The sequence below is a fragment of the Carettochelys insculpta genome, chromosome 1, assembly GCF_033958435.1.
Source record: "Carettochelys insculpta isolate YL-2023 chromosome 1, ASM3395843v1, whole genome shotgun sequence".
NCBI classification, from domain to species: Eukaryota; Metazoa; Chordata; order Testudines; family Carettochelyidae; genus Carettochelys; species Carettochelys insculpta.
The window spans coordinates 160870191-160889328 of NC_134137.1; the positions used below are offsets into that span (position 1 = coordinate 160870191).

At 44.7% G+C, this 19138-nt stretch overlaps 1 long non-coding RNA gene and 1 pseudogene across 1 annotated transcript; both read right to left on the reverse strand.

Moving 5' to 3' along the window:
* Window positions 1-9004: 9004 nt before the first annotated feature.
* On the reverse strand, window positions 9005-16510 carry LOC142006872 (uncharacterized). Its single transcript, XR_012643839.1, has 3 exons — window positions 16404-16510; window positions 15022-15152; window positions 9005-9417 (listed from the first exon to the last, which is right to left on the reverse strand). It is a non-coding gene; the product is annotated as an uncharacterized LOC142006872 (long non-coding RNA).
* On the reverse strand, window positions 9919-12061 carry LOC142006871 (pre-mRNA-processing factor 40 homolog A-like; annotated as a pseudogene).
* Window positions 16511-19138: the final 2628 nt, after the last annotated feature.

Consider the following 19138-nt stretch of genomic DNA (forward strand, 5'->3'; position numbering starts at 1 on the left):
GTGCCCTGTACAGTACCCTTTGATAAATTAAAATTCTGTGCAATAAAGCCTTTTTTGTAGACTTCAATAACCATTAGATTCTACCTACATTAGTTCTCAAATTAAAGATAAATTAGAAATTACCTTTTTTCTAAGCCCCATATCTCAGAGGTACCTCTTGTCTGATAGAAGTCTTTCATTTATCATATTAAATTTTCATCTTCCGGTTAAATATACCAAGATGATAAACAGCACTTCAAACAATTTTATTAGATTTTTCTGTACTGAAATTTCTATAATAATTGTATTTAGGTGGCAAACAAATTGAGGATCATGTAGCCATTGTTAGGGTTTTAACAGATAGATTCCTAAAAATGTGCAATGGAAATAATCTGTTTAGTCAACTGGTTCATTCTCTGACTAGCGCAGGATTGTTCCTTATATTCTAATATATTCCAATGCTTTGCTCACTGAGGTTTTAAATGACTCAAGTCCTATGACTTGGTGCTTATACCAAGGTATCTAGCTCTTCCATGGGAGAAGCCAGTATGAATACATTTGAATATTCAGTCTAACAATTTCAAATTCAGATATGCTGGTTACCATCACTCAAAATCTAAATAGATCCAAAGATGCACCAAAGAATATTCATATGGGGTTAAATATTCAAATCAATGCATATTGAAATAAATGCAACAATGCTTATTTCATTCTTCCAAACAGCTCAATGCATACATGTATGTGTCAGACACCTACAGCTGAACCCTGCTCCAGCTCTAACATCGAGATAAGTTACTTCTGAAAAGAGCATTCACATTGCAAGAGCTTTTTAAAATTGAGCGTTCACACCAGAGAGCCCAGTTTCAAATAAGAGCAATGATGGGATGCGTCCCAGGAGGCCAATTAAGTTGTAATTATTTCTATTTAGTACATACTGAGTCAACTTTGAAATTGAGAAGAGGGGTTCCACAAAAGTAATTTGTTTTGGTGAAGCTACTCTTTCAAGTTAAATGCCCTGTTATTTCAATATCAAGCTCTGTTATGTGGATGTAAGGTTTTTTCTTCTTTTTTCTGGAAAAAGGGGGTTTTGCCAGAAGAAAAAAAAACCTGTGTAGAGAAGCCCTTGCAGTCTTCATTTTGACACCTAGTTCCTTCCCCTGCTTTGGCTGATACTTTGGTTCTCAGTTCCAACTCAGTTCCTGGACTTGGTAACTTGGCTCCGGATTCAAAATCTGGCTGTTGGGCCTGTGAACCTGAGCTCTAATCATTTGCCAGACTCCTAACCTGGTCATCAAGCTGACTACTCACAGTCCAGTCCTTAAGGCATGTTCTTGTGTGTGCATTTGTTAGTCTTTCTACAAAACCTATTAGTTTTATCCCTGACAATTTCTTCTTGTTTGTGTTTGTGCTCTAATCTAGGGGTGTTGTTCACTTTATATATGTTCACTGTGTCATTTCAGTTAAACGCTCCTTACACAAGCAGAACTTGGTGAAATGTTCCATATTCTTCTAGGCACATTTCCTCCCATTTCACTGCTCTGGAATCAAGTCCCATAACTTTAAAAACTGATTTTGTAGCTGTAGAGACTCTTTCGCTCTTTGAAGTTATAAAATCTCACAGTTACAGGGGTTGTTTGAAATACAATTACCACTTCATGTGGAGATTCTTGTTCACTAAACACACCTCTTTGATTCAATCCTGTAATTGCTTTTAAATCATGTCCCTGAAATGATTTCACCTCTTCGGTGTCCATTATCTCTTTGAACTCTGGCACTTGCATGTATGGATCAATCACAGATTTATCTCAGTTACGGGAAGAAGAGTGGGACAGAATGCCTACCTAATTTAAGAAGTCCAATAAGTAAGATGCCTTTCTTGATTAGCAAGTTCACCTTTGTCTCTTATTGTGTTGGGTCTACTATTTCTTAGTTAACAAAAGCAGTATCTATTTTCTGAGCAATCTTTAGCAATCACAGAACTGATTTGGTTGGCCATATTAATGAACTACCCAGGTTATTGTAAATGTGGGGATTTTTTATCATCATCAGCAGCAGCAGAATCGTCATCATTTAGGGGCTCACTGTGCTCTTGGCTATGTAAGACAAGTAAATGAATATTTTCCTTGCCCGTCACCTTGTTAGGGCTCTGCAGTATTTTGATGTGTGAGCTGACTTTGTACCCTTTGAGCTTATATCAGCTCAGCTACTTTCTTCAGGGAGTGAAAAATGCCCCAGACCCCCACCCCTCTGAGAGTGCAGCTACAACAACCTAATACCCCGTGTGGACAGTGATAGGTTGGTGAAAAAATTTTTCCATTGACCTAGCTGCTGCTTCTCAGGAAAGTGGATTCCCTACACCACTGGAACAACCCATCCTGAAGCACTACAATGGTGCAGTTGTAGTGTTTCAAGAGCAAAGTCTGGAACAGAATGCATTCTCCAGCAAGGAAGTGAGCACAGAAAGGAGGAGAAGAAAGTGACTGGAAAGGAGAAGAGTCTGTCTTCTTTTCGCCCTACTGAGGACAAGTGAACGCTAAACCTTAAAGTTGGTTGTAGATACGCAATTCCAACTATGGCACTTGTGTACCTGGATTTGACGTATCTACGATCAACTTACCTGACCACCTTCACTGAGGCAGGTTAACAGGAGAAACTCTCCTGTTGATCTCCCTTACTATTCATGAGATTGAGGAGTATGGGGTGACTGTTGACACCTGATAGTTAGATTTTGCGCATCCCCAGTAGGTGCGTGAAATTGAACCCTGGAAGATTGACCTTGACTGGGATGATCTCCTGGGTAGTGTAGATGTTCCCTTACTAACTAGACTGGTGGGCGAGGTGCAAGGAGAGAACAGGAACTTGCTACTCCTGATGTACGTTAAGAGGGATTATTCACAGAGTAAGGTACAACCCAATGTGATTAAGAGCAACTCTTATGGAACAGTATTTAAAGCTCTCTAGTGCAAATAGATTTCTTGTTCTTCTTACCATTTAATTAAATAGCTCTATTTTGCACTTACTTTAAGAATCTAAGTACAAGGGAAAATCACATTTAATGTAAATGTAATTACTATCAGCCCTTATTTGTAATTCATTATTACAGTATGTGGATGCATTTTGCTTGGAGATCAAAAGAAAATGTGCTTATTAGGCTAAATATTGCATGTATTGGTAGTCAAGTCATTCCCTATGGAAAAAAAGAAAAGCTACCAGAATATAAGAGGAAACACAAACTGCCTTCTCCCACTCCTGCCGAGCCTGAACAATGAAGGCTTCTCCAATAGGTTTGCCACTACTGAGATACAGACAAGCCAGTGACTGCCAGACCCTTGCCAACACAACACAGCCATTGGCTACACAACACCCTCCCACCCCAACAAATGGTGTTCACTATAACTAATTATTACTAAATTGTTTTCAAGAACCACTTAAAACACATATACAGTACATGTATTTTATGAATAACAAGCAGCCCTGTGAAACCTTAGATACTAACAAATGTATTAGGTCATGAGCTTTCGTGGGCAAAACCCACTTCATCAGGTTGAAATGGAGTGGAAGAATAAAATCCAGGGTTTATATAGCAGGGCACGGAAGGAAGGGGAGGGAGGGCAGGAAGTTACCTATCACTGGTAGGACCAGATAATGAAGCAAATTACAAAAATTACAGAAAAAACAAATTACATGCCTGCAAATATTAAAAGTAGGAAAATTGCCCTTGTAATGCATATGACAGTTAAGATCTCTATTCAGGACAAGGTTAAAGATGTTAAACTTGTAAATGAATTCCAGTTCAGATGTCTCCCTCTGTAATGCTGTGGCAAAATTCTTTCTGTAGAAGAATGGCTACTTTTAAATCTGTTATTGAATGGCATTGCAGCCCGAACTACGAGGTTGTGAACTATGACTTCTTCTAATATATCCCAACTGGGAGGAAGGAATGGCACTTCAAAACTTTTAACAGGCAAGCCAGTACAAAAATTGTCCAGGCAGCCATTCTATTTTTAAACTTGGAGTCAATTATCCCTCATTAACCTGATATGTATCCATGAATCCAGAAAAAGGTTGTTCATACAGAGGGTTAGTTAATCTGGGAAAACTTTAAGGGTAGACAAGCCTAAGTCACTGGCTTTATCACTGCCATTCTACCCAATTGTTGTTCATTGCTCCCTCTGACCTGAGCCCTGACTTCTCCTTATCCATCCTTCACTGTGACCGAGTTCTTCCCACTAGAACATGCAAGACAAGCATGATTAGTTGAGCTGTTAGACAGTCCTAGGATTTTTAGGTATGACCCTTTGATTCCAAAGCTATTCAATTAAGAGGTGAAAGCACTGAAGAGTAGTGTAAGTCTGTACAAGGAATATGAATGTCATGGTGGGATAACAGCAGGTATATAAATCTCAAGGCCTTCATTAGCAGGGGATAAACCAGTGTGTGGGGAAGGCAGTCCATTTTATGTGCACTTTCTGGTAGCATTAAATAACTGATTAGGCCTGCCTCTCTCAAATACCATGGGGGTTCCTTTGAAATGCTAGATAATAACTGCTTATCTAGATATGGAGGCGTTCACTCAAATTGTGTACAAAAATAGGATGTGTAGAAAAGGAAATAGAGTGATACGCTCACATGGAGATATTGAAGTAGAGGAAATGATATTGTCTGGGAAGTAATACAAAAGATGACTTCAAGGCTAAAATGGTAATGCATTGATTGACACCTAATCTTTAGCAGGAACTGAGAGTAGCAACAAACGTGGGTGTCTGTGAAGCAAGGGCACTTAAAAACTGAGAGAGATTTGACTACCTGCAGGAGAAAGCCAGAAGTCTAAGGAGGTAAGTGTTTTGTTCACTGAACTGTAACTATAACATATTGACCTACTTAGCTGAGACTGGGTGCAGTCATACATTGTAGGATTCTTAGCATGGTGTTGAATCTAGACTGGTGCAGATGACTATCCCAGTTTGTAAATTTATTCATAGGGGGAACTGTAGCTTTGAGTCCAGGTACTATAATTCCCAGGGGCTAGGTCTACATGGCAACGTCCTGCCAGCAGCTTCATGCCAATAAGCAGTCTTGCAATTGCAAATGACTGTTCATTAGCATATTCATGTGGCTCATTTGCAGAGCCTCCTGAGAGTTCACTGCCAGAAGAGGGTGCTGCCAGCAGTAAATAGCCCATGTAGATGTGCCTGTGCTGGCAAAAATCCCTTTGTTACCAGCTCCTTATGCCTGAAAAAATTGTCATAAGGGCCCAGTGACAGAGTGACTGTTGCCAGCAGAGGCATGCCTACACAACTTGTTTATCACCAGCAGCACCCTGTGCCAGCAGCAACATTTTGTGCGGCTATCCTAATGAGCTGCAGGAATATGTAATGAGCAGCCGTTTGCAATTGTGAGACTGCTCATTAGCATGAAGTGGTTTGAGCATTGGCCTGCTAAACCCAGAGTTGTGAGCTCAATCCTTGAGGGTGTCATTTAGGGATATGGGGGCGAACAGATTTTAAAAAAGGGATGATGCTTGGTCCTGCCAAGAGGGCAGGGGACTGGACTTACTGACATCCTGAGGTCCCTTCCAGTTCTATAAGGTAGTGTATCCATATTGTCTTGTATTGTATGAAGCTGCCAGCAGGGTGTCTCTGTGTAGACCCAGCCAGGGTGTGCCAGACGGAGATGAAGGAAAGGGAGAATGTGAACTCTGGAAAAAAAAAAGGGGAATAAACCTTGCCTGTTCAGCTATCAAACTTCCAATGTCTTGCTCAAAGGGGTTCACATACAAACCAAACTGTGGAAGAACCACAGGGAAATAGAAATCTAACTTATACAAATGCCTTGACTCCTGCCTTTTCCTCTATTGTCTAACAAACATTCTCTCTTTAACATATCTCTTCCTTCATTATTTGCTATTTACATTTCAATAGTGCCCATGGTTAGATTTCATTGTGTTAGGCCTGCGCGGACATATGGGTACACATTCTGCCACCTCTGTTCACTTTGGCTGTGTCTACACTGGAGAGTTCTGGGCCTTCTGTCGACAGAACTCAGGGAGCGTCTACACACTTAAAACCTTCTGTCAACAGAACTCAACAGAGTTATCCCTTAAAAATCTGAGGCATAACACACTATCTACAGAGTACTATCGACAGAAGTTTGAGGCATAAGGGACTGGCAGTGGAGTGGGGTTTAGTCAGAAGAGACACATCCACATGGCCTCTGCAGTGCTGGCACCTCCTTCTGTCGATGCCGAACTCTTGTGGGGCTATGGTAATGAGCTGCATGAGTATGCAAATGGTACGCCATTTGCAATCCTGAGAAGCTCCTTTTGCATAGCTCTGCCAGCAGCAGCACTGGATGGAGTGCTGTGTAGACCCGGCCTATGAGCGTAGAACATGCAGACAGCCCCTTCTGTCAACAGAACTCTCCAGTGTAGACACAGCCAGTGATTTCAGTGGGACTAATCCTGATCTAAGCTATGACTTCACATGATGGAAAGTTGCACAGTCTCACCCATAGAAAGGTATAAACTTCTACAAAGAGTTTCTGACTGTTCCTTGGATAGTCACTAAGGTCCTTTCTTAGAAGACAAGTAAAACTTCTGACCACTGGTGAGAGGCAAAAGGAAACAAAAGATACTTGTGATAAAGAACCTAGCACAAAGCCACAATGAAGAAAGAGCACAGGGAAAGCACAAAGGTGAGGAATGAGACGGAGCTGTTTATATGCTCTATTAATATTTATGGTAATATATTTTATTTTAGGCAGTAATTACTTCTCAGTACACTTCTTATTATACAGGCTTTAATCCTTGTACTCCAAATCTGCAACGCTTCATCTTCAATGTACTATGAATGTTCACAAGTTAAATGTAAGACAAGTGAAAACATTATTTTTTGTGTTTTTTTTTATTTTTTAATTGCTTTTGTCAATCCTGAAATCCCTGTTTGTATTTTATTCAGACAAAATCCCACTTGAAGTTGAAGAGTCTGGAATAAGAGAGAAGCATTCCTGAATGGCTCTCAAGTTTTATGTCCTTTCGGAAATTACGTGATAGATAGTATATATCTATGCATCTGCAGGGGGAGGCAAGCCAAGGATTGTTGATACTGTAAATCCACAAGAGTCTGGAGCATGTGTGTTTGCTGCATAAGAAACCACATTAGGTGCATCTACATGAGAGCACTTCATCAAAGTAGCAGGCACAACTTTGAAATAGCATGTTTCGTATCTACACACACCACGTGCTACTTCGACATTGAAATTGATATTAGGTGCAGAGATGTCGAAACCACTATTCCAGTGAGAAGATGGGAATACCTCCCTACTTTGAAGTATAGCATTGAAGCAGGACATGTGTAGACAATCCACATCCTGCTACTTGGAAATAGCGGGGTCCGCCATGGTGGCAATCAGGTCAGACGGGGATATGTGCTGTCCAGCCCCTGCAGAACTCTATGATCTGTGTGTGCAACAGGTCTTAAAGCTCCATGGACCCAAAAATCCCATGGCAGGAAGTTGAGAGTGTGAAAGCAGTAGCCATCACACGTGCTGTTCCTGCACGCCCCAGCCAGACCCCCAGCAGCTGACAGACAGGGAAGGCGACCAGGCAGCCACCCAAGCAGTCCCAGGGCTCTCAAGCCTCCAGCTGGTGGGGCAGGAAGTAGAGCCCCTCCTAGACCATCGCCAAGCTCCGTGACCTGCTGGGGCTCTGGGGCAAGGAGGAGGTGCTCCACATAATGGGGAGCAAACAGCCCAATGCAGATGTGTTCACCTGGCTGGTTGAGGGCCTGACTGTTTGGATCACCCTGCCTGAACTCCTGACTGTGTCAGGAGTAAGGTAAAGGAGTTGCAGCAGGGTTACGCACAAGTGAGAGGCTTGGCCAGCTGGTCGGGGGCTGCCCCTGCCACTTTCCCCTATTACCAGGAGCTCAGACACATCCGGGGCCCCCAGGACACCTCCTCCCCACCCGCCCCCGCTGTCCCTGACACTGTGGCCAAGGAGCCTCAGCAGGATGTGGAGCTGGAGTCTGGAGCAGAGTCCCTTCCTGCACCCTCAGGGATAAGGCCAGGGCCAGCCATGGAACCATCAGGGTGGTCCAGTGAGGAGGGGGAGAGAGTGATGGACCTCCCCTCCTGCAGCTCCAGCTGGGCATCCGCCCAATGGGCTTCCCCCGACTGCAGCAGTGGACCCTCAGGTATGTACCCCACAGGGCACACACCCACAGGGCATGGGCTGGGGGCACTATATGTGACCGGGGGCCCCACCACACCCCAACTGGACCCTGGCTTACCAAGGCCCAGGTAGACCATGGCCCCAGGATGGCAGCTCTGCCGCCAGTGCCCATCAGCACCCACACCCATGGACAGCGTCTCACACAGCCTCTGGGAGGCGGGGTGAGAGGGTGGACCACATAAAGAGGATGGACGGGGGCAGAGAACGGGAACCCAGCGCCCACGGGGGGACGGGGGGATGGGCCATGGGGCAGGGCTCAGTACTCACAGCTTTCCTCTCTCTTCCCCTCTCTTTCTGCAGCCACACCCTCTGAGGGCCAGGACAGCATGGCCAATCACCAGGCTGTGGACTCACCCAGGCCATACCTACCAGTCCTCCTGGCTCCCAGTTGGCCTTGCCAGGGGCCCCGGACAATGTGGGGGCCTGCAAACCAGACCCAGTGGGGGGTCACACCCATCCACCCCTGCCCTGGAGTGATTTTTTTTTAGAGGACATAATTTAATAATTGATAAAAATGAACAAAAATATTCATATTGGAAAGGTTTCAGAGTGTGTACCACAGTAGTCAATCATTATCACAGAACAGGGAAAGCAGAACTTTTCCTCAAAGCAAAAATGGTTACAGGCTACCAAAAAAAGAGAAGCTGAATTTTTAAAGAAGATACTAGCTTTGTTTTTTTTGTGTTTTTGTTTTTGTTTTTTTAAAGAAAACTGCTTAGATCAACGTTGATTTTCTACATTAATATTGCAACTGCTCTTTAATATTTGGTGGTACATTCTTCCGCAGGTCCTTAAGCAACATATTGAAATTAATTTACAAGTTGATTTTATGTTAAATTTTCTTATCAAGATAAATGTTCAAATAATGCCCTCAGCCATTTTAATATATATATCTCTCTCAGGTTTTCCTTCAATAAAAATGGTGGCTATTTTTACAGTAGCACCCTCTAGTGCCACTGTAATGAAGGGCCTAGCAGATTTCCATCATAAACACCTATCTGCAAGTATTTAAAAATCTACCATAAAAGTCACTCCCAAGTGAAATTTGACAGAAAGTCAAATCTCTTGTTTAATACAAATGATCAAAATCATGAGTTTGGCCAGTAATGCAGTGCACTAAAAAGGAATTTCTGTTTCTGGTGCTTTTCTGTACTCCTGTAAATCAAAAAAAAAAATGGATTCATTGTTCTCTCTCCATTTCCTTCCTCCTGTCAAAATAAAAATAAAAACAAACACACAGCCAGTTAAACCAAAAGAAACTACATTTTAATCTTTCCAAAAAGTAAATGTAGCTTTCTACACTGTCCTTTAAAAACAGGCTTAGCAGCCTTCCAGAACTGCATTTAAGACGTGGATTGCCAGAAAGGTGCTAATACTTTTCCTGGCCAGAGTAGACAGGACCCAGAGTCAGAAGTGAAACAACTTCCATTCATCATGTACCCTCCAAAGGGACTGAAGGTTGTATATAATATGTATGCTGCCTAGCAAGCCAAGAACAGAACTTCAACTTTAACTCTGAATTTCCTTTTTCTAGATTTGATGCCAGGCCCCATAATGGTATTACTTGAATGCATTTCTTTATGCAGTATCATTAAAACCCACTGTTATTTCAACAATGGACCTCAGAATATCTGAATTCATGTCCTGAATTAGACATCAGTTTCTTTTATTAAATCCTACTGTAAATGTACTTGGTATAAATAATGTTCTTATTGATCTTCATCCAGTTGTTTCAAGAGGGTTCTTCTCTGTTTTTCTAATTCCCCTTCACTCAGTTCACTACCAGATGTATCCCAAGTAACAGAATCTTTTCCAGGCGTTTTTTAGGAGGAGATTTATGCTTTGATTCAGATCTTTGTCTAGGTCTATCTTTTTCGTTCTCGCTCTCTTTTTCTTTTTTATCCTTTTCTCATTCAGTATCAGATTCTGGTGAATCAGACTTGTATCTCCTCTTGTGTTTTTTTTGTTTTTTTTACTTGTAACTTCTCTCAGATTCAGCGCTGGAAGAACGATCAGACACTGGTCTCGATTCTGAGCATTGCCTCTTCTTCTTTGAATGGCTATCATCATCAGACTCGGAGACTGAATGGGAGCGAGAGCATTTTCTATGATGCTTTTTAGACTTTTTAGAATGTTTCTTATTCTTTGAATGATGATGTTGACACTCGTGCTCTAGAGCATGTATAAAATCTTTAAAGATTCTATTTCTTTCAGATTCTAGAGTGATGTTTTCAAATGCTGGTTCCTTCACAAATCTATCTCTGATTTCTTCCCAGACAGCATCCAATTCAGTCGGGGGCATAGCTTGTTTCAACATGCTCTTAAATGCAGACTCTTTCCGCTTCATTTTGCGAGCCTCTTCTTTCTCCCGCTCATGTTCATGGGCTTCTGCCTTTTCCAGCAAACTATTGAAAGCCAGGTTGATATTTCCAGCATCTAAAGTGGTAGCTCTTTTAGTTGAATTGATGACTGCAACAAAGTCTTCAAAAGTAGTGTTCACTTCCATGACAAATCCTTTATCCTTTAAGATGTCTTTTATTATCTTCTTTTCATCATGATAATGTGCTTTCAAATCTTCAACATAAAACTTGAAAAGATCAAGTGCAGTTGATCCAGGCTGACCAAGCATGTTAGTAAATCTGATGTCAGAACTTATGGGCTACGTCTACACGTGAAGCCAACATCGAAATAGCTTATTTCGATGTAGCAACATCAAAATAGGCTATTTCGATGAATAACGTCTACACGTCCTCCAGGGCTGGCAACGTCGATGTTCAACTTCGACGTTGCGCGGCACCACATCGAAATAGGCGCTGCGAGGGTACGTCTACACGCCAAAGTAGCACACATCGAAATAAGGGTGCCAGGCACAGCTGCAGACAGGGTCACAGGGCAGACTCAACAGCAAGCCGCTCCCTTAAAGGGCCCCTCCCAGACACAGTTGCACTAAACAACACAAGATCCACAGAGCCGACAACTGATTGCAGACCCTGTGCCTGCAGCATGGATCCCCAGCTGCAGCAGCAGCAGCCAGAAGCCCTGGGCTAAGGGCTGCTGCCCACGGTGACCATAGAGCCCCGCAGGGGCTGGAGAGAGAGCATCTCTCAACCCCCCAGCTGATGGCCGCCATGGAGGACCCGGCAATTTCGACGTTGCGGGACGCGGATCGTCTACATGGTCCCTACTTTGACGTTCAACGTCAAAGTAGGGTGCTATTCTGATCCCATCATGAGGTTAGCGACTTCGACGTCTCGCCGCCTAACTTCGAAGTTAGTGCCGCTACTTCGAAGTAGCGTGCACGTGTAGACACAGCTATGGTTGGATACAACTCCATCCAAGAGGACATTGAATACAACTGTCCATGTTCATGTAATTCATCCAAAAATATCTGAAAAGATTCTCTATTTTTACATTGTCATCACCTTTCCCTTAGCAAACTCTTCTGTTTTTCTTCCTCCTCTTCTTTTTCCAAACCCTGGATGTGTTCTTCAAAACAAATCAGTGCATCTTCTTTATCCATATTCTGAAGTTCTTCATCCTCTGCAAATGTAGGATTATCCATCAGATACTGTTGGGCCTCTAACCAAGTAGTTGAGTATGTTACATTGGCCATGTTGTCCAATATGTTTTTCAAAGCCTTCCAATTCCTCTTTCGTAACTGCTTGGCTTTCTCCTTCTCTTTTTTAGACAGAAAAAACAAGACATCCTCATAAATTTCAAGATGATCACGTTCTGATATTGCATTCCAGACCTCCATCTCTTTGAACATTTGTTCAGCTTTTTTGTATCTTGTTGTGGATGTCATCTTTTCATGGTTTTCAAGAAAACTCAGAAAGGATTCCTTATCTTCTTTGTATTTTGATCTTAGAATCATAGAAGAGTAGGACTGGAAGGGACCTTGAGACGCCATCAAGTCCAGCCCCCTGCCCTCATGGCAGGACCAAGCACTTTCTAGACCATCCCTGAAAGCCATCTATCTAACCTCTTCTTAAATATCTCCAGTGATGGAGATTCTACCACCTCCCTTGGCAATTCACTCCAGTGTTTGATCACCCTGACAGTTAGGAACTTTTTCCTAATGTCCAACCTGAACCTCCCCTGCTGCAATTTCAGTCCATTGCCTCTTGTTCTATCCTCAGAGGCAAGGAAGAACAAGTTCCCTCCCTCTGCCTTATGACACCCTTTTAGATACCTGAAAACTGCTATCATGTCCCCCATCAATCTTCTCTTTTCCAAACTAAACAAGCCCAATTCTTTCAGCCTTTCTTCATAGGTCATGTTCTCTAGACCTTTGATCATTCTCGTTGCTCTGCTCTGGACCCTCTCCAATTTCTCCACATCCTTCCTGAACTGTGGTGCCCAGAACTGGACACAATACTGCAGATGAGGCCTAACCAGTGCAGAGTAGAGCGGGAGAATGACTTCTCGTGTCTTGTTCACAACACACCTGTTAATGCATCCTAGAATCATGTTTGCTTTTTTTGCAACAGCATCACACTGTTGACTCATATTTAGCTTGTGGTCCACTATAACGCCTAGATCCCTTTCTGCTGTACTCATTCCTAGGCAGTCCTTTCCCATTCTGTATGTGTGACACTGATTGTTCCTTCCTAAGTGGAGCACTTTGCATTTGTCCTTATTAAACTTCATCCTGTTTACCTCAGCCCATTTCTCCAGTTTATCCAGATCCTTTTGAATTATGACCCTATCCTCCAAAGAAGTTGCAACCCCTCCCAGCTTGATATCATCTGCAAACTGAATAAGTGTACTTTCTATGTCAATATCTAAATCGTTAATGAAGATATTGAACAGAACCGGTCCTAAAACAGACCCCTGCGGAACCCCACTAGTTATACTTTTCCAGCAGGATTGAAAACCATTAATAACTACTTTCTGGGTATGGTTATCCAGCCAGTTGTTCACCCACCTTATAGTAGCCCCATCTAAGTTGTATTTGCGTAGTTTATTGATAAGTATATTATGTGAGACCGTGTCAAATGCTTTACTGAAGTCTAGGTATACCACATCCACAGCGCTCGTTATTCTATCAAAGAAAGCTGTTAGATTGGTTTGACATGATCTGTTTTTAACAAAACCATGCTGGCTGTTCCCTATCACCTTACCACCTTCCAACTGCTTGCAGATGATTTCTTTAATTACCTGCTCCATTATCTTTCCTGGCACAGAAGTTAAGCTGACTGGCCTGTAGTTTCCCGGCTTATTCTTCTTCCCCTTTTTATAAATGGGTACTATATTTGCCCTTTTCCATTCTTCTGGAATCTCTCCTGTCTCCCACGATTTTCCAAAAATGATTGCTAAAGGCTCAGATACCTCTTCTATCAGCTCCTTGAGGATTCTAGGATGCATTTCATCAGGCCCTGGTGATTTGCAGACATCTAATTTTTCTAAGTAAATTTTAATTTGTTGTTTTCTTATTTCAACTTCTAAACCTACCGCTTTTTCACTAGCATTCTCTATGTCAGGCATGCCTTCAGATTTCTCAGTGAAGGCCGAAACAAAGAAATCATTAAACATCTCTGCCATTTCCAAATTCCCTGTCACTGTTTCTCCCTCCTCACTGACCAACGGCCCGACCCTCTCCTTGGTCTTCCTCTTGTTACCAGTGTATTTGTAAAAAGCCTTTTTGTTTCCCATTATGCTTGTAGCTAGTTTGAGCTCATTTTGTGCCTTAGCCTTTCTAATCTTGCTCCTTCATGCTCGTGTTGTTTGCCTATATTCATCCTTTGTAATTTGTCCTAGTTTCCATTTCTTATACGATTCCTTTTTTATTTTGAGATCATGCGAGATCTCCTGGTTAAGCCAAGGCAGTCTTTTGCCGTGTTTTCTATCTTTCCTACACAGCGGGATAGCTTGCTTTTGGGCCCTTAATAATGTCCCTTTGAAACACTGCCAACTCTCCTCAGCCCTTTTTCCCCTCAGTTTAGCTTCCCATGCGACCTTACCTACCAGCTGTCTGAGTTTACCAAAATCTGCCTTCCTGAAATCCATTATCTCTATTGTACTGTTTCCCTTCTACCCTTCGTTAGAATTGTGAACTCTATGATTTCATGATCACTTTCACCCAAGCAACCTTCCACTTTCAAATTCTCAATAATTTCCTCCCTATTTGTTAAAATTAAATCTAGAACAGCTTCCCCTCTGGTAGCTTTTTCAACCTTTTGGAATAAAAAGTTGTCTGCAATGCAATCCAAGAATTTATTGGACAGTCTGTGCCCTGCTGTATTACTTTCCCAACATATACCTGGATAGTTGAAGTCCCCCATCACCAGCAAATTCTGGGCCCTGGATGATTTTGTTAGCTGTTTAAAGAAAGCCTCAGCCACCTCTTCCACCTGGCTAGGGGGCCTGTAGTAGACTCCTAGTAGGACCTCATCCTTGTTTTTTACTCCTCTGAGTCTAACCCAGAGACTTTCAACCCGTCCATCTCCTACGTCCATCTCCACTTCTGTCCAAGTGTGTACATTTTTAATATACAAGGCAACACCTCCTCCCTTCTTTCCCTGTCTGTCCTTCCTAAGCAGGCTGTACCCTTCAATACCAACATTCCAATCATGAGTATTATCCCACCAAGTTTCTGTGATGCCAACGATATCATAGTTGTATTCATTTATTAGTACTTCCAATTTTTCTTGCTTATTTCCCATACTTCTTGCATTTGTATATAGGCATCTCAGACATTGATTTGGTCTTGCCTCCCAGTTTTGCCTTGGCCCTCTTTTTACTCTCCCAGTGTAGTCCATACTCCCTCCCATTTCAAGTTCATCTCCCAGGTATCCATGCTCTCCACTCACCTGCGGGCTTTGCTCCCCTGCCCCCGTCGATCCTAGTTTAAAGCCTTCCTCATTAGGTTAGCCAGCCTGTGTCCGAATAGGGTCTTCCCCTTCCTCGAAAGGTGAACGCCATCTCTGCCTAGCAGTCCTTCCTGGAAAAGGATCCCGTGGTCAAAGAAACCAAAGCCTTCCTGGCGACACCATCTACGCAACCAAGCATTCACCTCTAGGATACACCTGTCTCTGCCTGGGCCCCCATCTCTGACAGGCAGGATTGAAGAGAATACCACCTGCGCCCCAAACTCCCTGACCCATGCCCCCAGAACCCTGAAGTCACTCTTGACCTGCTCAGCATCACACCTCACATTATCATTAGTGCCTACATGGATGAGAAGCATGGGATAGTAGTCAGAGGGCTGGATAATCCTCGACAGTGCCTGCGTAACATCTCGGATACAGGCCCCCGGCAGGCAGCACACCTCCCGAGAGGAAATGTCAGGGCGACAGATGGGTGCCTCTGTCCCCCTCAGAAGAGAGTCTCCAACCACCACTACTCTATGTTTCCTTCTTGCAGGGGTGGCAGTAGACTTCCCAGCCTTGGGGGTATGAGGTTTCTCCTCTTCTGTACAGGGTAATTCTTGGTCTCCTGTATCGAGTACAGCATAATGGTTTTCCACTACCATGGTGGGAGAGTTCTAAGCAGGGGTGGGACACTGCCCGCTGCGAGAAGTAACCAGCTGCCAGTGTCCACCCTGGTCCACCTCCTCCAGTGGTTTATCAGCCATCCTGTGCACTGGGACAGTTACCTCTGCAGTCTCCACCTGAATACTATCCAGGAACTGCTCATGGACTCGGATACTCCTCAACCTGGCCACCTTGCCCTGTAGCTCCCCCACCTGCCGCCTGAGAGATTCCACCAGCAGGCACCTTTCATGCTGAATACTCCCCTCAGCCTGAGTATCAGTAAGTGGGAATGGCAAGCCACAGTCCTTGCAGAACCACACCAGGATCTGGGTAGAAACATCCATGGTCAGGCAGTCTGTCTGGCTACAGGCACAAGTGGAGGAGACAGCAGTAGTTGTGGCACAGGTGTTGCGGGTCTTCCTAACCATCGTAGGTCTCCTTCTGTCAAACTCCCTCTTAAACTTCCCTGTCTGCAGCTCCCTGTCCGCTTCCCTCCCCTGGTCGCTCCTGCCTCTGGCTTTAAAGCCTGCTGGCCTCTCTCAGTCCCTCCCCCTATGAGTCACACAGGGGAAGGCTGATCAAGGAAGCAAAAGGTCAGGCAGGGGGTCCCAACTGCCACTGAAACTGAAACTGAAACCCCCCCACCTGGAATCAAAATAGCAGTTCAATTGCCAGCAGTTAAAGCACACGCTCACTCACCCCGAGATCAGCACTCTCACCTGGTAGCTTCTTCAGCGGCAGGCTCACTTGCTCTCCTCCCTCTTAAACTCCCCTGTCAGCAGCTCCCTGTCCCCCAGTACTCCAATACGCTGCAGCTCCCTGTCTGCTTCACTCTTGCTTCTTCTTTCTCTTCTTCCTCCGTTTGGACTTTGTAAGCATTAAAGGCTTACTTATTTTCACTCAACTTTGCCAAAACACTGTATCTAGGATCATTAATGATCATTTTCATAGCTTGCTCCCATAAAGCATTGGATGGTACACACTTTTCTTTCAACAGTTCTTTAAATGCTTGCTTTGCTTCTTCCTTCATATTCCATGTATATGTTTTTTTAACTGGCTAGGTGTCCTCTTCCTCTTTTTTGGGAGTAGCATCCACTGAAGACTCCTCTTTGGAAGTTTCCTCTACAGCATTAGTGACAGCTTCTACTTTCTGTTCTTGTACAACAGGGGTGGTGGAGGGAGTGGTGGTGGTGGCAGCAGCAGTGGCGGTGGTGGCGGTGGTGTTAGTTGTTTGCTGTGCTTGTTCCTCATCTGTTGTGGTTACTTTACTTTCATTTTCTACAACAGCTGCAACTGTAGAAGTTTCAGCTTCGGGAGCAGCAGCTACAACAGGAGTGGCAGTGGCTGCAGTAGCAGCCACAGTACTTTCAGCATCTGCGGTGGTGGTGGTGGCGGCGGCGGAGGCAGTGGTGGTGGCAGTAGCTGTAGTGGCATCTGCACTTTCTGTTGAAGCAGCTGCAGTAGAAGATGTTGGAATTGATTCTTCTGGTTTGCTGCTGGTGTCTTCAGCTTTAATCATTGCTTCAAGATCTTCAAGCTCTTTGGGTTTTGCCCAGTGTGATTCTTTTGTTTGTGAATTGTAGTAATAAGGCTTTCCAGAATCAGATTTGTACTCTTTCCAAGGGCATTTAGATAACAATTGCTCAGCAGGTGTTTTGAGATCATCTGGCTTCTCCCATGTCGATTGTTTTGTTTCAGTATTATAATAGTAAGTTCTTCCATCTGGTGATTTATGTTCAGTCCACACAGATTTCTGTTTAGAAGGATCTTCATTTATGGAACTGTTGGTTGTGGCTGTTTGTTGGGCTGCACAAACTACTGGATGTGTGATTTGTGTTCCAGGAAGTGTTGTGCCTACTTGTGTGTCCATACTGTTTACTCCTGGCGATACTGTAGGCTGCGTAGCTGCTTGGTTCATATGAGACATCATCATTCCAGGCATCACTGACTGCATCATTCCAGGCATCTTTCCCATTGGTAGTCCTCCCATTGGGTCATCAGCCAGGCTTTCCACATGCCCCCTCCCCCATGTATATAGTTATTCCCTCCTCATGTATATAGTTATCCCCACTTCATGTATATAGCTGTGATCATTGTTTTCCAGAATCATACTCAACCAGTTCAAATAGTTACCAATATATTTATAGTTTTATTTTTCTCAAACCCCGGTGTTATGTGTGCTCGCTGGGGAGGCGGTGTGCAGGTAGTGGGAGCCGTGTGCAAAAGGCCCACTGGGGGTGGCTGGGGCAGTGTTTACTGGGGCCCTCCATTGAAATATTGCCCCAGGGCCTCCCAGACCCAGACACCTTCCTGGTGGGCCTGACTGCTAAGGGCAGCAGTGGACTGAGGGTAGAACGTGTTGGTCTTGACTGCCCACCCCTTCATGAAGCCCTCCCCCTTACCCTCCACAAGGTTGTGGAGCATGAAGCACATGCCCACAAGCTGGGGGCCATTGGGAAGGGTGAAATCCAGGCATGCTAGGAGACAGCGCCACCAGCCCTTGAGGCACCCACAGGTCCGCTCAACCACCTGCTGGATGTGGTTCAGCTGGGCATTGTAGCACTCCTGGCTGGCAGTGAGGTGGCCCGTGTAGGGGCACATGAGCCAAGGCTGGAGCAGGTATCCCACATCTGCCACCAGGCAGAGGGACACAGTGGTGTGCCCCAGCGGGATCTCCCTCTGAGGGATGTAGGTCCCTGCTTCCAGACAGCAGCACGCACAGGCCCAAGTTCCAGAACACACGGGTGTTGAGGGTGCAGCCGGGCCAGCCCACGTACACATCCTGGAATGGACCCTTGCTGTCCACCATGGTCTGCAGGATCACCGAGCTGCAGCCCTTCCTGTTTATAAAGCATCCACCACTGTGCTCCGGGGTGCAGATATGGATGTGGGTCCTGAAGCAATTCAGGAACCCCATTGCAGTCAAGCCTGCAATGGCAGTGTCCAGGTCCCCAACTCATATGACCCTCTCGAGCAGCAGGGCATTGATCGTGTGCATCACCTGCAGGGAGGGGGGACACGGACACCTGTGAGGGTGTGCCGGGTGCACCTAGTCACCCCCCACAGCTCCCCTCAGGCCTCCCTCCCTGGCCTCTCTCACCGGGCCACCCACCTTGGCCTTCCTCTGTGCGCCCCCATGTGCCTCCCCAGCCCCCCGCCACCATGGCCTCCCTCACTGGCCCCCCCCGCCACCTCCAGTGGGTGCATGCTTGTGCCTCTTTTCCTCCATGACGACGGCTCCAACTGTGGCTGTGCCCACACCAAATTGGTGACCGACAGAGCAGTAGCAGTCTGGAGTGGCCAGCTTCCAGACACCTGTTGCAACCCTCTTCTCCACAGGGAGGGCGCGCCACATTAAGGTGTCCTGGTGCCTCAGACTGGGAGTCAGCTGTTGGCAGAGCTCCAGGAATGTCTACTGCCTCATTATGAAATTCTGGAGCCACATGTCATCATA